Below are 22,761 nucleotides of genomic sequence, written 5' to 3' on the forward strand. Positions count from 1 at the left end.
TCCTCCTCCTCCTCCTCTTCCTCCTCCCCCCTATCACCACAATCACCATCACTATTTTTCCCTGTAGACATCAGATAGGATCAAGGAACTTTTTAAACCACTGCCAGACTCTACCTTAGAAGTTAGGACAGTCTCTTAGATTCAGAGATGTCAAATGACAGTTATTTGCAAACCTTGGCAGAATTTACATTCTGTTCCTAAGCACTGGGAAGAGCAAACAGGTACCGATAGGGATATGAACCCCTTCTCACACGTGGGTTTCAGGTGTGTCTTCTACAAATCGGGGCTACCCTGTGTCTAGTTAACTACAGGTAACTAGATTGAGAGTTGGGCCAGTGATGTGTCTAGGAGTCCATAGCCTATTATTCTCCCTGGTGTGCAAGAGTGTGCAGTGACTTTGCTGAGGTGCTGCCATGACCAGAAGTTTGCACACACAGGTGCACTCATGCAGGCAGCCCCCCCACAGGCTTTCAGGAAAGTGGGGTGTGGGGCCTAACTCCCAGGTGCTCTACTGTTTCGTGTTCCTCAGGCTGAAACTTCAGAGCAGGGCACAGCTTGTGCAACCTTAAGGACAGATGCATTCTTAGATCTTGACCCTGGTGTTGAATTTCCTGGCACCAAGATTTCAGCTGACTGATCAAAGCAGAGTGTCTCAAACAGGAGTGGGGCTCATAGAAACCAGGGTGGCTGGGGACTGTATGGGTGTATTTGGATGTGACTGATCTGAGGGTCATGGGAGCTGTAATTCATGTTAATATAATCATTTAGCACCTTCTGTGCTAACTCTAGAAAGCTTCCTGCTTTCTCTTTGACTTGATCCAGGTTTGGGGGAAGGCAGCTGTTGTTAAAAACTATGTTGTACACTGGCAAGCCTGAAGCTTATTCGCCTGGGAAAGTAAGACACAGAGCCGGGATGAACCTAGAACCCCCAAGTACAAAGTATACTTGGATGTTTGGGATGCTGGGCATTTGTTCTTCATAGCTAAGTGTTTGCAGTTTCCCTGGTGGAAATAGTAATCTGCTAGTAGGCATGGGTACCATGGAGCCAAGCTGAACTGGGTGAGTACCATCCTTGTAACTCACTGTGAGTTGGATACTATGGAAACAGGGCATTATCAATTGAGGGCATCAATGAATAATCCAAGGCTGTCTTCATGAAAAACTTGTCTTCATGGCAAAGATCAGAATCTAGCATGTGGCCAGTATTCTCATGTCCTTGCCACATATGTTTTTAAGACTGAAGGTTGGTAGGAGTGTGGTGAAGTGAGTGTGTCTAGGTGTTGGTGTCTCTCTGAAGAAGGAGGGGAAGGGAGGAGACACACATAACCACAGTGGTTGGTGATTCTGATAATTGTTTCCCCAATGCTTCCCTCTAAGCGTGTTCATCCTGTTGATTTATGAAGACACTCCTGAAGCCCTGCTCTAGACTCTAGGCATATGGCTGTGAAGAGATGTGGGATTTGCTCTAAGAGAAAGCCTTGGTACTACAGAGCCCTCAGGGAAGGAGGCAGGGAGTTCCACTTTGTACTCTTCCACACACTTGTCCGGTAATGGTAGGAAGGCAAGGACCTTTGTCAGCACTTAGGTTATCTTGTCAAGCTTGGCAGCACCCTGCTCAGCTCCCAGAGAAGACCCCTACTGAGCTTATTCCCAGGCGAGGAATGGATCTTTTGCCGCAGTGGGCCTCCTGCTTACCTCCTCTTGTTCACTTTTGATGGCTCCCATCCTCCCCAACCAGCATGAAAGGTCTCTTGTATCCAGCAGTTTCACCTTTTGCAGAACAACTTCCTGGAAAACTTTCTCCCCAGCTTTACCACCCTACTATTTTGCTACAAGGAACCATTTTAAGCAGACATTCTGCAGGCCACCCTCATTTCCATCCCAGCCCTAATTACTGGAGTTTATGAAGTTGCAGGAGCCACATTCTCTAAAAGGTGGCCTTATTTGTCTCAAGGCATCAGCTGAAGAGTGGTAGGTAGCCGAGACTCCAGCCTTGGAGGCCAGGCTTCTGTGGTCTTTCTGGTCTTCTGCCTCCTGGAGGGCTGTAGATAGGAGACACCCTTCCTGGAAAGACAACAGTTTAGGGACACTACAGATAAGGCCAGGCGGGTGTGCCTGGTCGGCCCAGAATAAAAGGCTTACCAGGAGAAGTTTCTTAGGAATCCACCTTCCTGAGGTGGGTCCTGACGATAAAGATGCCTTTGAAGTTCCGTTGGTGGGAGATAGGATCTTTGCGGGCAAAGCTTGTCACCAGGGAGCCTTCTGGATGGATGTCCCCAGATAGCCAGATCAGCAGGCCAGAGATAGAGAGAAAGAGCACTTATCTAGGAGGGCCTCTGCAGGACTGGCTTTGAGGTACTTCCTTCCTGTCAGCCCACTTCTGGAGTCTTTCTTCACTCTGCAGATGCAGAAACTGAGGCAGAGGTCACTTTTTTTTTTTTTTAAAGTCCCAATAAGCATTGTTCTTGTTTGCAGCCACTGGAGACTTCAGAATGTGGTGTTACACATCGTGGATATTGAACACATACTAAAGGCAAGCACTGTGCTGCATTCAGGGAGAACAGAAACCAATTATCACACTCTTTCCCAGAGAACATTCTGGGTCTTCTGACTGGAGAGAGCTTAGATGGGCAATCATGCCATTCCAGCCAAGGTTCTGAGTGTGATGCGGAGAACAGGTCAGCACACAGAGGAGCTTGCAGTTGGACTTATGCTGAGAGAGAGAGGTAGAAGGGAGGGAGGAAAAAGTGAGCAAAAAACAGACTTTGAGAGGACCACTTAAATTCTGGCTGAGCGTAGAGAGTGCAATGGATTTTTAAGTAGAGGATGAGTATGGCTTTTTACACACCCAAGGTCTCTGCATTATGGAAACATCACTGAAAAGGGAGAAACTGGCAGTGGTGGAGATGAACTCAAAGGCATAGCTTAGTGGTAGAGCACATAGCCCTGGTTTGATTGCCAGCCCTGAAGAAACACACAAGTACAGGGGTTTGGTTGGTATGGAAGGGGGGCCATCTAGCCTGGGACAGACATTGGCGAACTGGAAACCCCTGATACAAGAGAATTTTCCCACAGAGTATCTTCAGGCATCATTACCTTTATCCTAGGGGCTGGGACACTCCCTGATTGAGGTGGCCATTGAGAATTCAAGTGTACCTCTTGGTCCCTGATGCAGAAATGAAGTCCCCAGCAGGCTCCTTGGAGGGTGAGAGGCATGGGAATCTTTAAGCTATGCTGTGCTTGTTCTTGGAGACTTGGTAGGGCATGCATGCTGGATTGGTTGCAGGCTAGATGTTCTTACAGAAGGATTGTTCTCCTGCTGCTGACGGATGTACAGACGAATGCAGAGACAGTGAAGGGCTTTCTCCTGAATAAAAAGCCAGACCCAGGCCTTTTCACAGAAGGAAATCCATCCACAATCCAGGCTGTGGACTGGCAACAAAAGTTTAGCTACCAATGGTCTTGTAAAGGGGGCTGGAGAAGTTCAGATCTTGGAATTAGGCCTTTAAACATTAGAATCCAGACCATGGAGTTCCCCAGATCCTGACCTCAGTCCCAATATGGGGCACAAAGGTGTTAGATTAACCCAGAGGTGGGTGTGTGCTTCACTGCATACATTCCTGCAGAACCACAAAGTGTGCTTCTGTTGAAGCAGCTGCCACGAGGCTCAGAAACTTTCATGGGCACCCTGGGAGGAGCTTATGCCGTAATCCCAAGCTTAGATGGAGGGCCATCCTGGGTTAGGGATGATATAGTGGCAGTGCCTCTACTCTGAAGATGGAAACAGAGGATTTCAATCCTCTATAATTGCTTTGAATGCCAGCTTCATCTATGAAGACGGGAGATGAACTCCTGGTAGTTCCCAAGTGCCCCAAAGCCTGAAGCCGCCTTATTGAAAAGTAGACTGGAAAAGTCTGCCTCTCCAGCCAAAAATAAAAATGGAATGTGATGTGTACCTTGAGGTACTAATATTCTATCTAGAAGGGCCAAAAGCAGGTTCTTAGGTGGTTTTTGATATGACCCCTCTTGTCACCTCTTACCCACCACAGCACAGTGGCCAGCATACAAGCAGGCCTCCTGATTTATAAATAAAGTTTTATTAGACTCCAACCATACCCATCCTCCTCTATTTTGTCTGTGCTGATTTGTTGCTTTAGGGGCAGAGTCCAGTCATGGCAGAGAGCTTGTGCCCTACAGAGTCAGAAAGGTTTCTGTCCCTTAAAGGAAAAAAAAACTGGCCAGCCCCTGCTGTAAGCTGCTCTTCTGGTACTGGGGCTGAGCTCTTCTTTGCAGAATGTGGAGCCTTCTGCAGGCCATTTCTCAGTTAGTATTTCCTTGCATCTCAGAGCATGCCAGTGCGAGCAGGGCCAGCAGCAGGTGAGCGAGCAGCTGGCATTCACAGCGGCTCTCCCTGACCTCATAGGCTAAGCTTATCCTGCATACCTCTGCCAGTAGGCAACAGCCCAGGCCCACGCTGCTAGGAGAGGCTTTTGCAAAGGACACCCATCACTTGGGGATTGCTGGGTAACAGTTTGCATTGGTGATCATAGAGAGCATGGGACATGTCTCTTCCCATCTTCTCATGGAGTATCCCTAGCCCCTGCCTGGCCTGGTATGTAAGTTAATTTTATTTTTATTACTATTATTATTACTGTGACAATATACCCAACAAAAGCCAAGGGAGGGTTTATTTTTGGCTTACAGTTTGGTTCTCCATGGTGGGGAATGCACGGAGGCAGGAGCATGAAGTAGCTGATCACATTGTATTTGCAATTCAGAGAGCGGTGTCTATACTGGCCTTCTATTTGCTTTATCAGTTTCCTTTAGTTCAGGATCCTGACCAATGGCATGGTTCTGTTCATCCTTAGAGTGAGTCTTCTTTCTTAACCTTAAACTACTTAAGTTACTTAACTTAACCCAGTCTAGAAACTCTCTCACACAGATCTTCTGGAAATTTGTCTCGGGGAGAGGCTAGATTCTGTTACACAAGCAATTGATGCTAGCCATTACCTCTGGGATTAAAGCGGGATCCCAGTAATACTTTATGACCGGAAGGAAGACTCTAGAAAAGGAGATAGCCGTGGCCCTTCAGGGTTGAATGCTAGAGTCCAGCTTCTAGAACCCATGGCAGCCTGCTGGGTGACCTTGGACAAGGAGCCTGACTCTCTTGGCTTTGATTTCCTCATTTGGAAAGTGGGGGTTAAGTCTAGTCCTGACAGAACCATGAGAGATACAGGCATGACAATGGGTCACATGCAGGAAACATTCTTGACCCATTGCCAGGGTGGTGAGAAGACAGGCTGTTACAGGCTCAGGGGCATTTGCCGGGGACTCCTGAGAGACAAAGAGTAAAAGGAGAAGCAGTCCTTTGATAGTCTTGCCAAAGGAAATTCCCAGCAGGTGAGAGTGTTGAAGATGGAATAGCAAGCCTTTCCTCACCTGGTATGCTCTTGAGAAAGCCAGCCTCGGCGTGCTTGTCTTCTTCCACGGAACAGGGAGAAGCAGGGTGTCTCCTGTGGATTGTTACCAGCACCTCAGCGCTGCAGTGGCCCCAACAGGACCTGGAAGCTGCACGCTGAAGCAGGCAGGGGGCAAATTCCATTCTTGTCACCCCCCAGCATTGGTTAGGTGCTCCGTTTGCCCCCTGTGGGTAAGTCACCTCCTCTGGCCTGCTTTCCCATTTCAGAGAAAGTCACTGGACTGAACAGCAAGGGAGTAGTCAGGGAACCTCTTGCCATTTGCCAGTTACCCACAGAGCCCTGGCTCGTTCCAAAAGCAGCTATTGAACCATGGCCTAAACAAATTAAGAAGGACTCCTGCCTCCTGTACTCTTGGCCCTGGAGTTTTGGAGAGAAATCACTTTTATTTTTTATGAGTTAGATCTTCTCAGCCCAAAATAATCAGCTTTGAAATATACCTATACCAGGATACAGACCTGATAAACAGATACCCTTATACAGGGAAGGACTAGACGCCGGGGGCCCCTGGAAGCCACAAGGTGAAACTCTTGCCTGTATATGCCCTTGCTATACATTATATGTACATGGTCTGTAAAATCTGGGGGGGGGGGGGTGAATCAGCCTGATTAGGAGAAAAGATACCAGAAGGTCCCCATTTATGGATGTAAAGACAGTGCAGGTTTCTGAGCTAAATTGAATGTGGCCAGAGGCACAGAATTGGTTGGCTAGGCATTAGGACTAGATTTAGGTTAAGTGCTCAACTCTGGTTTGATTGTCTCTGCCTGTATTTTATGCAGACAGCAGTCTGTCGGGATTCTATGATGGGCTGGAATCCCACTTGGACCCCCATTTGCAGGAACCTAAACTTATCCGTGCTCTTAAGCACCCCACTGCAGAGGCTGGTCTCAGTTACCTTTCAGAAAAAGGCTTAATTCAGGTTGCTGAGTTTTGAAATCGCTTCTAGACCTCCCTGCGAGGTTTTGCATGAACATTTGTGGGAATCAGTTAGCATCTGTTCATATGCAGATCTGGGCTTTTTTCTACTCTTATCTGATCACTGTAGGAAGGAGAGGCTCCGATGTCTCAGAGCTGAGGCTATCAGAGACTGTTGGATCCACCTGTATACTTACTGCAGGGCTCACTAAGCTGACATGACCCTGACTGCACCCGCATCCACCCACATCTGCTTTTTCTCACTAGAGACCATGTTCCTGTATCTGTATAGAGGCTAAAGGATAACTTAAGAGTATCGTCTTCGGGAATGCCATCACTTTCTTTGAAACAGCTTCTCTCTTTGGTCTGGAGCTCACTAATTATGTTAGATGAGTTGGCCAGGGAACCCCTAAGACTCGCTTCCATGCCTTCCTGGAATGGAGGTTCTGATTGTGTACCTCCATGCCCAGCAAGGTTGCTTTCTTTGACTTGCCCTTTGATGCTTTCTGAGTTTGTCCATTGCCCATATCCTGAGTCGTTTTTTAGGGCATTAGGGTTTCATCCATGCTTAATTATCTTATATAGGCATGGAGGTAGAGAATTATTTGTCATCTCTTTTTCATTCAATCACGTTTATATCTTAAACTTTCATTATTTATATTAAAGCACCGTACAGTGCTCATTCCTATCAGTGTGTCATGGTCAGTGAAGCTGATTATATTTAAAACCAGTCGGCATACAAGGGACTCCAGTTTGCTCTTACACCTGGGGTTGTGTGTGTGAGGGGGTGCGGCTGTGCACCTCTCTGCATGTAAGTTTTCTTGGAAATCATTTGGACACATTCTCAGCAGAAGGCTTATTGAGTCAAAGGCCACAGTTTAATAACTCTTGACCCATATTGCTAAATTACTTTAAATAGGGTTGTTTACACTGCCTCTGTTAACAGGAGGACATGCCAGCTTTACCACCCACCAATCTCGGTTAGTATTTTTAAACACATGTTATTTAATAGGTACAAAATAATCTCCTTTTAATTCACGTATATTTATTCTAGGGAGGATCTACCCCCCCCCCATCTGTTTGTTTACCAACTCTCTTTGAGAATGCTGACCGACACCTACACCAACACCTGCTGATTCTAGAAGCTACTTAATTCTTTTCCATGTGAATCCCTTCAAGATGACCCAGGGGTAGAGTTGGCCTGACTTCAAGTGTGTGAACTTCAACATTGAGCCTTTGTGTAAAAATGATGTTTTTTTTTTTTTTTTTTTGGACTTGCTTCAGAGCTTGAAGGCCAGGACTGAAACAACTTATTCTTAACCTATGAAGCCACCAAATTGGCCCCTTGGCTTTGTTGGCTTTGTGACTTTGAACTTAACACTTGTTTTCTCTTCTTCTGTCCTGCCCCAGCTTTGCTTGATGAGCAAGACAGGATTTTCTGAAGAAAAATCTTTCAGATACACCTCCTCAACTATTTTTGGGTTTCTTACTTTGTGGGAGGGAGGGAGGGAGAGAGAGAGAGAGAGAGAGAGAGAGAGAGAGAGAGAGAGAGAGAGAGAGAGAGAGAGAGAGTCATGTGTTCCTGTTAAGGTTTGTTTTAAGTATGAGCAGTTGTTTACCTTTCTAGACAGCTTTCTTTGATTTTCTTCTCCCTGCCTAACCCACAGCATCCTGTGGCCTTGAGGCTTCTTCAGCAACTTGTCTCCGCTCTCTGCCCCAAAGCATCCTGGAGCTCCTTCAACTCTCTAGCTGGAGCCCCTTTTGCACAAGGAAGGCCTACAGTAGCTGGAAGAGTCCAGCAGAGAATTTCTAGACCTTTGCTGTCCCAAAGGAAGAGAGGAGTTTGCCTGGCTGCGTAGCCGTGCCCACAGTCACCTGGGTGTATGTGAGCAGAACAGGAACTTCAGCTGAGGTTTGCAGTTTCTCTCTGGGGCTGTCGCTCCCAGCCCTTTGGTCCCCGAGTCCTGTCTCTGACTTCCTTATAGTGCTCCTGCTTAGATTCCTCCTGGGCTTTAGAGCGATGCATTCGTTTCGCATTGTCTGACGCAAGGTTTCATGTTGACCAAGTTGGCATTAGCTGTACTCAAGGCTTCTGATCCTTCTGCCCCTACCTCTCTACCACGGTGTATACTTCCCATGTGAGATATATATTATATTCCATGCGGATTCCTTCAAGATGAGCCAATGGCAGTGCAGTATAAGTGAAGAAACTTGAACATTGAGCCCATATGTGAAATGCTGCTTTTTTTTTTCCTAATTGTGATGGAAAAGACGTATGAAAATCAAGAGGGACTGAGGGATTGCTGTATAGATAGGTCTGCCTGTAAACACATGACCACATCTGTTGTTGCACACTCAAACCTGTCTTACACAAACATCTTCAACCTCATTTTACTCTGCCATTGGCAATAAAATAGCTTTTATTTAAAAAAATAAAATAAAAAAACCCCAAAACAGTGATTACATGGTGAACCCCAAACTGGAGGCTGGATGAGTCCAGCGAGTGACTTCTTTGGGATTGATATCTTCTTTGATGAGATGCATGGTCGGCTTCCACCCTGTCCTGGACTGACTCATAGGTTGATAGTTGACCCGGGGTCACTTGAGATCATTTTCATATTTAAGAACTCATTTGTATGTTTGTTTCTCTCTTTCCTTTGTCAGTGTTTCCCTCCTCACCCCTATGTGTGGATATGTGTACTGGGGTGTCATGAAATTACTTAGAGGAGGCTCTCTGTGGGGCATAAGCGAAAACTCACAAGGATCATTGGAAAGCAAAAAACAAAAAACAAAAAACGAAACAAACCCTGCCAGTAAGTTCTTGTCTGTGTTGCTCAATGCCTCCTTCTCCACCTCAGGACTTGTTAACCTCATAGGAACCCTGGGCTGGATTCCTCCTTCAGCACAGCACAGTCCTGGCATGGGAGTTTAGGAGATTCTGTTCTTAAGGAAGTATTATGCAGTATTCACTCTCTCTCTGCTATGGATTAGACCTCCCACTTGACATCCTCTTTGCTCTGTTCAGCTGACTTAAAGGATGAAGAGTTAAGGACTTCTTTTGGCTTTTGAAATCTTGATTGCCTGGAGCGTGAGTCTTTTTCTGGGGCTTAGGTCTTGCTCTATGTAGGTTGACCTGTGGCTCCAGCTTGCTCCCCTTTTTCCTGTTGAGTGTTGGTGACATCCTGGTTTTCTTGAGTCATTAGTAAAGTGGAGGATAACCATTTCGTGCTTTCATAAAGCCCTCAACCCTCTGACATAAACTTAGGCTTTATCCATGTGACTAACTGGCTAAATGAAAGATGTGTTGCTTACAGTGCGCTACGTCTCTGTAGTAGCTTCATCACTCTGGAATCTCCAGAAAAGACTTTCTGAGGATGTGTGGAACCCTAGGGATTTGTGGCATACAATTGGAAAGTATATCAGGAGAGACCTGTAACCTGGGATCTTAAGGACCCTAGCATCCACTTACTGCATTATGTTGAAGGCGGTCCACACAGATTGTTCTATGTTTAGTTTTCATTGAGTCACTTAAGGTGCTTGAGTCTGTGCCCCATGTCCCTGAAAGACCACAATCTCAAAGAGGTAAACTTCACTCTGTGTGCCTGATGCCACACAGGAAGGAAGTATTGAGAACTCTGCCTAAATTCTGAGCTATACTGCCTCCCTGCGATATGTGTTGCCTGCTACCTGATACTGACATCAAGGTCTGCCCTGGACTTTGGTTCTTTGAACTGTCCCCCCTGCCTGCCACCTCTGGCCCTGGCATTTGGTTACTGAGGTGCTCCCAGCTCAGGGATATGCTATAATAATAAGCTAAAGGCAGCAATAGATTCTGGAATACCCTTCTCGTTTAGCTCCCTGTATCACCTGTTTTCTAATTGCCTCAAGCAAACATCACCCTCTCTCACTGTCCTCACCGACCTTTGTCTGCACAAGCCCCAAGTTCTTCTCATTTCCCTTTCTCGATAGCCCATGTTTCTCAAGTATTACTCTCAGAAAGGAGGTCAGTTGGACTCTAGGATCTTAACTAAAGGAGGTCCTCCAAGTGTCCGTACCTTTTCAGCGGGGAGACCGAAGCTAGGGTCTGGATTTTTTCCAAGGCTGGTTCTGCTTCTCCTACAGCTATCTTCTCAGAATGAAGAAGCTCCTGGTTGCCTCCAAGGCTCTTTCTACTTCACGACCATGGAAGCCAAGGCACCCAAAGCAACTGTGGACTGCTCAAGGGGTGGCTAATTTGGGAAATCTTACATCAGTTCTGAAGCTTGGGTTGCCAGCTGTCATCTCCTTCATTCCAGGAGCTTGAGAGTTTCTCATCACTGTAGGAATGAGTATTTAAACCATAGTGATGTGTTGATGGCCTTCTGTGAACTCTCCACAGGGACTGCAGGAACATCATGGTTCACCGATCTAGTAATGAAGGCTATGGCTGTGGAATTCTTCCACACTTTGCGTTTTTGGATTGTCATGTGAAGCATGTGTTCTGTTCATTGGATAGCAAAATAAAGGCCTGGTTTATTAACCCAATGTCCTTGTACATCTTCCTTGCTCCTTCTTTCAAATCATGTAAATCACACATGCCTCCTCCAGGAAGTTTTTCATAAGTCCTTTAGTTGTTATCTTTGCCATTAAATCCTACACATTATACAACCAAAGGTCTACCAAGCTTTGCGCACTGAGTGTCAAATCACCATGACTGGTCATTTATGCTATATAGCAGGTTCAGCTGACTTTCTTGTTCAACAAATATATGATTACATTGAATTCTTCTGTCCATCCAATGTTCATCTAATCACACGAGGAACGTTTTGCTTATGCTATTTCATGAATAGTGTGCTGGGGGAACAAAGATAGACCATGTATGACTCTAATGGCCTAGGACTCAGGCACACACTGCACCAAACATGAAGATCTGAACCTTTTTTATAGCTCCTGCTCATTGATCATAGTTGTGAGCCTTGAATCCCGCACTCTTGTCGATGCGCTGTTTCCTCATTTATAGGGATGTTACCTGCCTTACTAGAGCTTTTATGTGGTAACACAGAGCCTTGAGAATCCATCATTAAAAACAAAACAAAACAAAAACCCAAATAAACGAAGTAAAAAACAAACAAAACAAACCAAAAAACTACCCTTGTTGGCCTATAACTTGCCATCTAACCCAGGTTAGATCTAGCCTGAATTACTAATCCTCATATCTGAGCTGCCTGAATGCTGGTGTTACAGGCCTGGGCCACCACAGATGGGTCAAGAGATCCTGCATTTTACAAGCTGAATTTTTCTCTGAGGCAAGTATCAGTGTATAGGTTAATAAGCAGGATGCATTCTCTGGAGTACATTGGGATCAACAATTGTGAAATGCATGGAAGGAATCAGGATTGGAAGGAGCCACCGAGCTGTGAAGGTGTCTGAGCATAGCATAGCCCCAGAGAGAGCTCTGCATAGACCACACTAGAATGCTCTTTGAGAACTGTCCTGAATTGTGGTGGCATGACGGTTGATCAGTGACAATGTACCATTGTCTGGAAGGATACTTGAGTTTGATCCTGTTCAGCTAAAGTTGTCTCCAAAGAAGCTGACAGCGGAGTGTCAGTTGGTTGTACTAAGCAACTGTTTAATGATAGATGCATGGTACCTAGCACAAAATAAGCAATCAGTATTTAGGGAAATGTTTTCACCCAAGCGCTATGGAAACTGTAATTCATTCAGCAAGTGCTTACTATTTGGACAATGATCTACTGAGCTCCTTATAAGCATCGTGCACCATGGCTACAAATAGGAAGTTTATAATATGAGGTAGGTTCAGTACTGGCTTCCTGGAAGAGTCAACCCGGAGATGTAACTTCCTGGATCATGGGCTCTGGGACTCGGTGTTTCCTTGTGTTTCTAGAAGATCATTTCTTGAGATGAGGTGCGAGGTGTCTCAGGGGTGGGACTCTCCATCACGGCCCACCTGATGCACCTGTGCACCACGGGAAACTCCCTGCTAAACTTACATTAACTGTTTGAATTCCCAGTAGCTTGGAACTTCCCCAGGGGTCCCATTGGCTCTGTGACTTTCCATCACTTAAGTAATTGAAGGATGGAGCCGAATGGAAATAATCTATACACTTTCTTCTGTGAGTCACCAAAAACTACAGCCCAGGGTGTGTGTAACTTCTTGACTTACTTTTCCTGTATGCAAATGAGCTGTCATTACAGTTCAGTAAGTAGAGACTCTACAGAGTGAACATGAGATCATTATAGTTTCTATTTGAAAAAGACAGAGATAGCTTGGTACGACTGCCTACCTTGGCAAGAGCCCTTGGTAGGAAGTGCTTTTGAGTTGGGACCTTACAACTCTTTGGGAAGTGTTTGTTGGTATACTCTGGCCCCATTTTCCAGCTCTTGCCTTGACCGAGACATAGCAGGAAGTAGATGATCTCTAGTTTGTTTTTATCTCCACAAGTCACCCAGGTGATCAGAGAAGCTTTCCGGAAAGCAATGGCTTTGATGTTCTGGGTGACAAGCTGTGAGTGTGCGGCAGGAAAGGAGGGTTTTGAGGTTGGAGAAATGAAACTACTTTGGGTGGTGACTTCATCACTTAACAACCCTATGGTAGGAAGGTTCTTATAAAAGAAAGGTGAATGCAAGTGTAGGTATGAAAAGGAAAGTTTGAGGTGGACAGCAGTGAGATGACGGGCTTCTCATGGTTCGGGGAAATCTTCCGGCACCATCAACCTTCTAGGACCCTTCTTCCTCCCACACTTCACCGAATCCTCAGTTTCACCAGTGATCATGTTTACACCTGTTATCTGCTCCATCCTTCGCACATGATGTTACCCTGACCCATGCATGCCTACTGCTCAGGGAGCTTGACTTAGAAACCAGAGTTCTTGGACCAAATAGCCTTTCTCCATAGAATCATAGTGGTCCTCACTGACCTGAGAGCATCCTGTCTTCCAGTTCCCAGTTTGTAGAAGCTATACCTTCCCCTACCCCTCCCAGCTTCTCCTCTGTGGAACCCCAATGTTCTGTTCATGGCTCTTCTGAGCCTTGGCTTCTTAAGCCCTAACTGGGACTGATAACAGTCCCTGCCATTCTCTTTAGGTCACTGCTGTGCAGAGGAAAGGCCTTACACACTGCCTGAGTTGAATTTCTTGAGGTTGACTTTCCTTGATGGCTTTTTTTTTTAAGCTGTGCTGGGGAGTCAAGGGTATATGACCTCACCAATTAGTGATCAAATCTTTGACACCCTTAGGTGTTACCCAGGATACTAGTTTAGCCATTTGGAACCAGGTGTGTCGAACCTGTGGCCAATAGGCCACTTGAGTCTCACGATAGCTGTTAATGCAGTTCACTACTTTCGTAGATGACACTATCATATCGCAATGGCAAAAGGTTGGACAGCTCTGTAAGATTTAGCCCATCTATCTTCTGAAAGCAGGAATATGTGCAAGGAATGAGTGACGGCTGTGTGCCAGGGAAGAAACATGATGCTGCGTGGGAATGATCACTGCTTCGTGCTCAGTGCTGGCTCATACAGTAATGTGTTCATTTCTTTGGTGTTTTGTTGTTGTTATTGGTTTTTGTTTATTTGTTTATTTGTTTTTGTTTTTTCCCGCTTTTGTATTTAAAACAAAGCAAACATCTTGGTCTATTTCTTTTCAAGCCCCTTTTCAGTAAGTGTCTAAGCCTCCAAGTACTTGAGGCGTAGTAATTTATAAAGGAAAGATGTTTGTTTAGGTTTGTGTTTCTGGGCTTTGGGAAGTTAGTCCATGGTTGGGCAACTGCATCTGCCTTACAATATGGCAGAAGTCGGAAGGCCAAGAGGGTGCAGTGGGAAGAGATAGTAGAGTGAGAACAGCCTTGCTTGTAACTACCAAGCACTGGGATTGCAAACACTCACCATGGTAAGAATTGACCCAGTTCTCTAAGAAAGCTCCTTACTAAGCAGGAGGATCAAGGAGTGACAGCAGTTAGACACTGAGAATAACAAAATGCTTACCAAGCCCCTACTGTGAGCTGGGGCTGTATTGTGTTGGCTTCCTCAGCCTCCAAGAAGGTAATGGCTGCTGCTCTCTATCTTTGAATACAAGTCAGGGCCAGAGAACCGAAGAGATACTTGCTACTTCCTGGGGCTCTCATTTTGACCCCTGGCAGCCAGTGTCCTGAGATTGTCCCTGATGCTTTCATGCTTAGCCTTGATGGATTTCATAGAATTCAACAAGGGTAGGAGCCAGGTTGGGCCAACCCTCCTGGAATCATCCAGCTGTATCTGTATTCGATCTTTTTCAGGGCCTTCTTTGGGGAGAGCAAATACCCTTTGACATCACACTTGTGCTCAGAAACGTCTTGGTTGAACAACCAGGTATTTGGCTTTTCTCAGCTGCTACAGGTGCCCCAGTCTACTGGCCCGATCTGTTTGCAGTGGTCAGATGGTGTTTGGATGGATTCCTGAGGAATCCATCCATGGTCACTTATTTTCTAGCTGGCTCATTATTTCCTGCTAAGTGTGTAAGATCTGCTACCCATGGCTGACTGATCATGGCAACATCTGTGCGGCCATTTGGCCTCACGGTCCGAGTAAACAACCAGCTGCCCCAGATGAGGAAGCTAAATTACTGAGAACAGAACTGGTGAGCCTCTGTTGTGATGGATTGTGTCTCCATCTCCATCCTTTAATGATGGACCCCCTGCCTTACCCAGGGACTGCTTATCTTTGTTGAAGTTCCTTAGCCATTGTATATGCGCTCCCTCCACCCCTCCCACCCCTCCACCCCCACCCTGTTTGCTGCAAAGAAGATTACATGGCCCACCTTTGGCCTTATGATGTGGAGAAGAGGATGAGGGACCTGAGCATACTTGGAATTCTGCTGCAGATCCCAGAGCCAAAGGGCTAAGGAGTGGGCATCCAATCAGCCCTCTTGTCTCTCCATTCTTAAGGATCTTGGGTGGCCTGGATCTGCCTGTCACACAGATACTGAGTCCTTTGTTCTGCCTAGTCACAGAAAGTATGACATAAACTTTGGGTCCCAGCAGTTGACATTTTGCCATGTCTAAAGGCCTTTAGCAGACCCATGGTTTGCTTGGCCATGTCAGATGTCAGGGAGCAAACTACTGTCCTATTCTTGGGGAGAGTGTTGGCAGTGATATGACAAGGGAACCTGAGCAGCAGCATCTGCAGCAGGCTGACCCCCTCCCTACCCTCTTCCTTCTGCTGGGTTGCCTGAGGGACTTCTGAACAGATCCCCTCAAAGTGGACAGATGAGTCCTGTCACCCTGTGTGCACATGTCTCTTATCCCTAGCTCATCTCTGTGGGAGGGTAGGAATCTGTGACTCTACAAGTTCTATGTGTGACAGTAAGATTGAGACTTTTCTACTCTGCACCCTGAGGCACTAAGCCCCCGGGATTCTACACACCCCCCCTGCCCCCATGCTCTTGGAAGAAACTTAGAATCTTTAATTTCCTAATTTTCATAGAACATCACTCCTTCTGTATGGTCAAAAACATCAATTAAAACCACTCAGCAGTTTGACTGCCTTGGGAAGAGGTCCTTGTGTTTTTTTCCTCTGGCAGGAGCTAGTATGTGGTCTTTACTGTGTCCTTGCCCTTCTCCTATTGCCAAGGAGATAGAGAGCCAACTTAGAAACCAACAACTCAGCCATACTGATTTATTGTTCAGTGTTGGATGGCTTCCTTCAAATGTCTCATTTGGTATTGCTATTGCATATTGCTGCCACCTACCCATTCCACAGATGAGCAAACTAAGCCTGTGTACTCTCCTCCATGGGTAATTGTGATGCACTAAGAAGGGGGCCGACCTTTGGGGTTTTTAAATCCTGTTAGGAGTCAATGAAGAAGTCTAAAGCGTGCAGTAGCTGACATGTCTAAGTGCTTTGAACTCTGCTAAGACCCACTTTCTACCCAGAATACTGCTGAAAAGAAGACAGAGACTCAGAGAGCTGAAATTTTTGATGAGGTGCCGCCAGAGAAGGACTTGCAGATCGGTAATGGTGGGCTGTCCTCTGAGGGGTCTGATAAGAAGAGCTCACCAACATCCAGGAAGCTATGTGCTTATGTGCTTGGCCTTTTAGGGTCACAAAGTGATTGCAGTGTGACACTCAGACTAGAAGTGCTTTCCTGGTATAAATGGCAGTGATGTGTGGGTGGCTGCTTGCTGAGTACAGAGGTGCTGGGGACAGGAGGGCATCTTTCTGAGTCCACCACTAGTCAGCAGGACTTTCTGGGGAGGGGAATTCACCTGCATCTGCTGGGAACTGAATTCTGGGCACTGGCTGTGTCGAGGCGGACATCCACTCAGCCTTGCAGGGCTTTAGTACAAACACATTCAGAAAACTATGACAACAGACCCCAGATGAGGAAATTATGGCTAAGGTGTATCTGAACTACAAGGGGGAATTCAGTAAGAGGAATATATACTATGAGCCATGTGCCCTCTGCTCCCAGCTCTGTTCAAGTGGCTTTTATGCTGAGTCGGCGCCAACTAAGCTTGATCTTATTAGTGTCCTGACTGCCGATGCCCTGGGTGGTTTGCAGGGGAGGGGGGCAGGAAAAAGGTCTACAGGGAAGGGAACATGGAATTGTATAATGTGGCTGTCTCCAGGTACCACGCTGTAGTATCAATCTCCCGGTTATGGCAGGAGAAGTCATGTATGAGTCCACCAAGACCTACTTGGCACTTTGCACCCAGCTAAAACAGTCCTCCCTTGGCTCATGGGACCTAACACTTGAATGCCTCATTCCTTACACTACTCCTCTTCCAGCCACCTCCTGAAGCTGTTGCAATGATCACTGAGGATTAGAGTCTCCGTAGAGACTATGGTGTGTGAGTGTGTGTGTGTGTGTGTGTGTGTCTGTGTCTGTTTCCTGCACAGTTCACCATGCCTGCAGTGAGTGGTAAACTTTGCTAACACTTAGGCTAAGTTTATCCCATTCAGCTTCTGTTGCCTACACCATTCCACTGTGTTTACATAATGGGCTAGGCCAGGAACACAAGGTTGTTATCAGAATGGAGATAGGTTTTTTTATTCTTCAGCACCTAGAATTCTTGCAATGGAAATACCAGTGAGGAAGAGAACATGATTGGTGACGGGTGGGGACATGGCACTCAGTAAGACCAACTATCAGCTGTGGCCTTGTTGTTTGTGTGACTTAGGAACACAAAGAGATCAAAACAGGAATACAATGTTCTAACATGAAGCTTAGCACATAAGAATTGCTCAACAACAATTACATTTTTTTTTTTAAAGGGGGGGTTCTACAAAATTGCTTAGTGGGTAAAGACACCTATTGCTAAGCCTGATGACCGGAGTTTGATTCCCAGAACTTACATGGTGGAAGGAGAGAACTGACTCCAGCAATCTGTCTTCTGACTTCCACACATATATGTGCTCATATATGTTCCCACACTCATATGTGCTCAAATAAAAATGGAAAAGAGAAAAAAGGAGAATTGTTCAATAAATGCCTATTTTCCCTGAATTTCTATTCTCTCCTCCCTTGCCCTCCCCTCCCTCCCCTCCCTCCTCTTTCTTTCTTAAAGAAACTTTGTTTATTTGATCAATCAACCTATTTTGTGTGTGTATATATCTCTGTTTTGATACTTGTAGGCATAGACATGGAAGTCAGAGTTAATCCATTAGAGTTAGCTCTTTCCTTCTACCATGTGGTTTGTGTGACTGTACTCAAGTTGTCTGGCTTGGCAACAAGTGTCTTTACCACTGAGGGAGGCATTTTGCCAGCTGTTTGTTTTTAGTTTTTAAATGAATAAAATATCCCCTTCCCCATGCCATTCTGTACTGATACTAATAAGCCTCTCTCTTTTTCTTGCATTTTCTAGCATACCCTTGAAGCGTTCCAGAAGGATTTTGAGGTCCTTTCCTAAATCAAAGGTGGAATATTTGGGGATTTGGAAAATTGAGGTAAGTAAGGGCTGGTTTCATTCCGAGCCTTTTGGAAACAAAATTTAGCTTTGAGAATGAAAATTTAGCTTTAGTCTTTGTAGCAGGATTTGGGGTACGTTTTAGTGTGTGTGTGTGTTTGTGTTTGTGTTTAATAGGCCTTCTTGTGTTTAGGAAGCTGATTTCCTAGTCATCTATATCTTGGCTTTCTTTCTCAGCATTTTCCCCCCCGACTTGCTTGACTGTAATGCTAACATGCTCTCTCTGCTCCAACCTGGAGAAGCCAGTCTCTCAGAAGAATCAGTTGTGTTACTTTGCTGTGAGATGCCTGCCCTAGGAGAGGAGCAGAAGGTCGGAAAGGGTCCTCTAATGTGATAATTAGGTGAGAACACATTTGGGACACATGGACTGTGAGATGTTCCTTTATGCCTAGTACAGTCTGTGTTTTCTCCTCGCCCTCCATTACATGATGGAAGTACGCTAAGACCATGGCTCCCCTGGTGGGGGTAAGAAGTGAAGCCCAAGGTCTTTCTTCAAACCTAGGCTTTCCTGTTGTACCTGTCTTTCCTCCAGTGAGTCTTGCTGAACCTAGAGTGTGACCTGGTGGAGCTAGGTTTCTTTCTCCTCTGGTGCGGTGGGTATTGAATGAAAGAGCAGAGATAGCAAGAGGAGTGGCCCATCTGATTTGCTGCTGAACAGGGCTTTCTCTTGATTACTGCCTTACAATAGATCAATGGGAGCCTGTAGGGTGCCTTTTATATGGCAGGCTATTCAAAAGATTTGGTCTGATCTTGGCTACACCTTTTCCTTAGCAGCAAGTCCCTTGGGGAAATAGTTTGTGAATCTCCAATCTTGAGCAGAACTGACTGCTCCCTGAACTGTACCGCAGCTGGAATGGACTGTCACACTGTGGCTTCTGTAGTTGGGTGTAACTTCTGTCTCTCCTCTGGCCACTCCCCATCACCAGAAGGTGTTATCAGGGTTAAAGTAGTCTTACTTTCCCCACTGCTTACAGAGTACCATGCCCGGTCCAGGGCCAGTCCTCTCAATGGATGTGGAAATTTGATCTGGTGAATGACTCTCATGGCAGCAGGCATGGGGTGGGGTAGACATTCATACATTCATAGCATTGTACTAGCCTTTTTTTGTCCATAGTCCCTGCTGACTTGTTCCCAGATGGGAGAAGGGCAGAGGGTGTGCAGCCATCAGGGCAGAGAAACTGAGAGCGGAGGAGCTGTCCTGTGTTGCTATGAGCCTCATGACTTGCATTCTATGAACCGGGAGAGGCCTGGCCAATCCTCTCCTGTTGCTGAAAGGCAAGGAATTTTTTTTAGAATTCAGTTGCTACACGCAGCAGCCAGAGCAGCTCCTGAGGTTCTAAGGCTCACAGTCCTGGAGCAGAGGTGTGCTCTATATAAGCTCTACATTAGCACTTATCCATGCGGTTGTGTTTGTGTAAAAAAAAAAAAAAACAAATACTGCTGCAATACCAGGAGCCTGTCTGCCCATCCCCTGCCTTTACTAGTAGGACAGCTATCCTTTTCTACCCTTTTGTGCCCCACTCGATCGTTCCTTTCTCACCTGCTAAATAAACCACTGCCCACTTAGGTATAGACAGCCACAAGGATGACCAAACCCGGCAGGGTGAAATAGCTGGAAACGGGGGGGAGGCTTATTCTTTGTGACTCTTTCTGATCTCAGGCCTGTCTGTCTCCTGTCCTTCTCAATATTGTTCTTGCTTATCCAGGAACCACTTTGGACATTCAACAGGAGGAATTCATCCCATTCTGGTTGGAGCTTTCGATGAGCATGTACATTCCTTAAAAGTTCAGGAGTTGGAATATCAAGTCTGTGATATACAGTATGAGAGACAGCTCGACTTCCCTAGTGTCATGAGAAGCTTTCATGAATAGCTATCCGGCCCCTTTAAAATACAGTGGGTTAACTTTGATGCCTCTTGATTCGCCCCATCTTTTTCTTACAGATAAACTCATTTCCCTTCCTGCCCTAAGATACTCCCCAGAAGCTTACTAGATAAAGTTACCTGGTCTTGTCCTTCCTAGTGTCTAGAACCATGAGCTAAAATGAATCCCTTTTATTAATAAGCTATCAGAGCTACGGGTGTTATATAGAAAGTAGACCAAAGATACCGATGGCATCTATGTGTTGACTCTCCCCCTTGCCCTTTTGGGTTCGTCCCTAGCGTCTCTTTCCATGTCTGTTATTCTTAGTTCTTTGCCCGACTGTGCCCTTACTGGCCTCCATTGGCTTTAATGATAAGGCATCTGTGGGCTTCTGCTCCTGCCTATAGACACAAGCCAGCACTACTCATTAGCCACAAGGTGCAGGTTGAAAGGTTGTTTCCGGTTGTCAGTTTTCACAGCAGTGAAACTGTGGCTCATTGTACTCTCCCTGTGACAGCAACGTCTTTTCAAACCTCCTCCAATATTGGCCCATTTGTCTATTACGGTTTCTTGTGGTTTCATACCGAGGTTTTGGTGCAGTGCCTTTGACCTAGAGTGTATTTTTAGTGCTAAAGGCGGAGTTCAATGAATGTCAAATCATGAAAGCAAATGAAGAGGAGGGATTTGTACATCTAGGGGGAAAAAATGTGCCTAATTGTGTCTTTTCTGATGACGTCTGTCTCTGACGATACCTGGTCACATGCTTTCTTTGCTGATGACCATTGTGATGGGTTCCGTAGAGGTGGGAGCAGCAGCTAAAGACAAGAGCATTTGTGAGTATGACTCTAGCAGCTGGACACACAGAGAAACGTGCATCCCAGCTATAACTAAATCAAGAAAGGCCTGGCTATGGAATTCACAGGGGTCCTTACTGGATTCATAGGCTTTGATATGCCTTGCAGAAGTGACACTCTTTTTTTTTTTTTTTCCCTTGGCCCTCAGCCTTTCTTCCAGGCTAATTCATATTTACTAGATGGCTCTAGATATTCTCTCACTAACCTGAACCTTTGGCATCAACACAGGCTTAAGGACATACTTAGGGTCTCTAGTGTCAATTGAATGGCAGCATCCTGACTTTGGTTTTCAAAGCGAAGATGACACTGAAGTCTGCCCCTTCCAAACCAGGGCTACCCTGCCTGCTTCAAGAAGCAAAGCACGCCTTACCATCTGCTTAGGACTTCACAGTTCATAAAGTTCTTTCCATCCCGTCTGCTTTCTTTTATTGCACAAGTGTTTACTTTTTACTGCTCAGTATTTACTGAGATACCGCAGAATGCCACTGTGCAGGGCGCCTGCGGTCCTTCAGGAAGAGCTGTTGTTCCCATGCCTAGGCAATTCAGAAGGCCATGGCTGGAATCTGGGGGCGATTGCATAGCCTGAAATCAGGCTGCTAGTTGTAGTGGCTTTCACACGAGAACACCGGGCTTCTGTTTCTGGACCTGTCTGATGATGTTGCCCTTACCTGTCTCCTGCTTTCTTCTCCAGCAGGGTTCCCCCTCCTTTCCTATTCCCTCACGTCTTCTCATCCCCTTTCTGCCTCCACTTACCCCCCTCCTACCAGCTCATTTCTTCTGAAGATGAGCAGGATTCTTTCTACAGTACTTTTGTGGGATATGAATCTGACTATAAAGAGCTGGGTCTGGGATTTGTGTAACTTCCCTTGAGAGCATAGCCTTAGCTCTTATTCTGTCTATTTGTTTCTTTTGTAATGATGGCAGGATGCTCCAGTTCCCTCCTTGTCCTCAACTCTTCTGTGTCAAGTCAGGTGCTATAGCAGGTTGAGGTTCTAGCTATACATACGCTACTATCTCTATCATTAAAATATTTCAGGTTGTTGGTGGCACATGCCTTTAATCTCAGCATTTAGGAGGCAGAGGAAAGAGGATCTCTTGAGTTTGAGACCAGCCAGGCTGGCTGGTCTACAGAGTGAGTTTCAGGACAGCTACAGCCACACAGAAAAACCTTGTCTTGGGGGTTAGGGTGAGGAAGCTAGATATATTAGTCAGGATTCTCTTGAACGATAGAACCAATGTGCAATGAAAGATAGACATGTATCTCAATAGCTGTGTCTATATGGAGAAGGATTTATTTTTCATAAAGCATTGATAGAGGTTATCACGGAGGTTGTGAAGTTCTGATGGTCTGCTGCGTATACCTGGAGACTAGAGAAGCTGGCTGTGTGCATAGATAGAATTATGAAAGAGTGTCTCAGCGCAAGTGCCCAGGCAGAGACAGACTGAATTCACTTCTCCTGCTTCCTTATTCAGCTTTCTAGGCATCCTTGAGTTCTGATCCTCAGTGGGCTGGATGATGTTCACCCATCTTGATGCAAACTACTTACCACACTCACTTTCCCTCCCTTCTCTGGAAACACCATTGTCAACCCTCCTTAGAAATGTCCTTAACTGGTTCCCTTTGTAGCTCTTGGCCCAGCCAAATTGACACACTGAGTAGACACAATGTATCTAACCATCAATTGAGACACTGGGGAGACACAGTGTAT

At 45.9% G+C, this 22,761-nt stretch overlaps 2 long non-coding RNA genes across 6 annotated transcripts in view; one reads left to right on the forward strand and one right to left on the reverse strand.

Moving 5' to 3' along the window:
* LOC110310163 overlaps positions 1 to 22,761 on the forward strand; it is a 212,578-nt gene that overhangs the window by 120,856 nt on the left and 68,961 nt on the right. For all 4 annotated transcript variants that reach the window (XR_003834958.1, XR_003834956.1, XR_002379818.2 and 1 more), the window contains one exon: positions 18,234 to 18,315. This is a non-coding gene — a long non-coding RNA (uncharacterized LOC110310163). The remainder of the gene's footprint in view (positions 1 to 18,233; positions 18,316 to 22,761) is intronic.
* LOC110310164 lies at positions 8 to 5,527 on the reverse strand. 2 transcript variants are annotated; one of them, XR_003834959.1, is made up of 3 exons: positions 5,440 to 5,524; positions 3,157 to 3,367; positions 8 to 2,713 (listed from the first exon to the last, which is right to left on the reverse strand). It is a non-coding gene; the product is annotated as an uncharacterized LOC110310164 (long non-coding RNA). The 2 variants fall into 2 exon arrangements; XR_002379819.2 differs by lacking the exon at positions 3,157 to 3,367 and having other exon boundaries at positions 9 to 2,064; positions 2,143 to 2,713; positions 5,440 to 5,527.

Source organism: Mus caroli, chromosome 15, assembly GCF_900094665.2.
Source record: "Mus caroli chromosome 15, CAROLI_EIJ_v1.1, whole genome shotgun sequence".
NCBI lineage: Eukaryota > Metazoa > Chordata > Mammalia > Rodentia > Muridae > Mus > Mus caroli.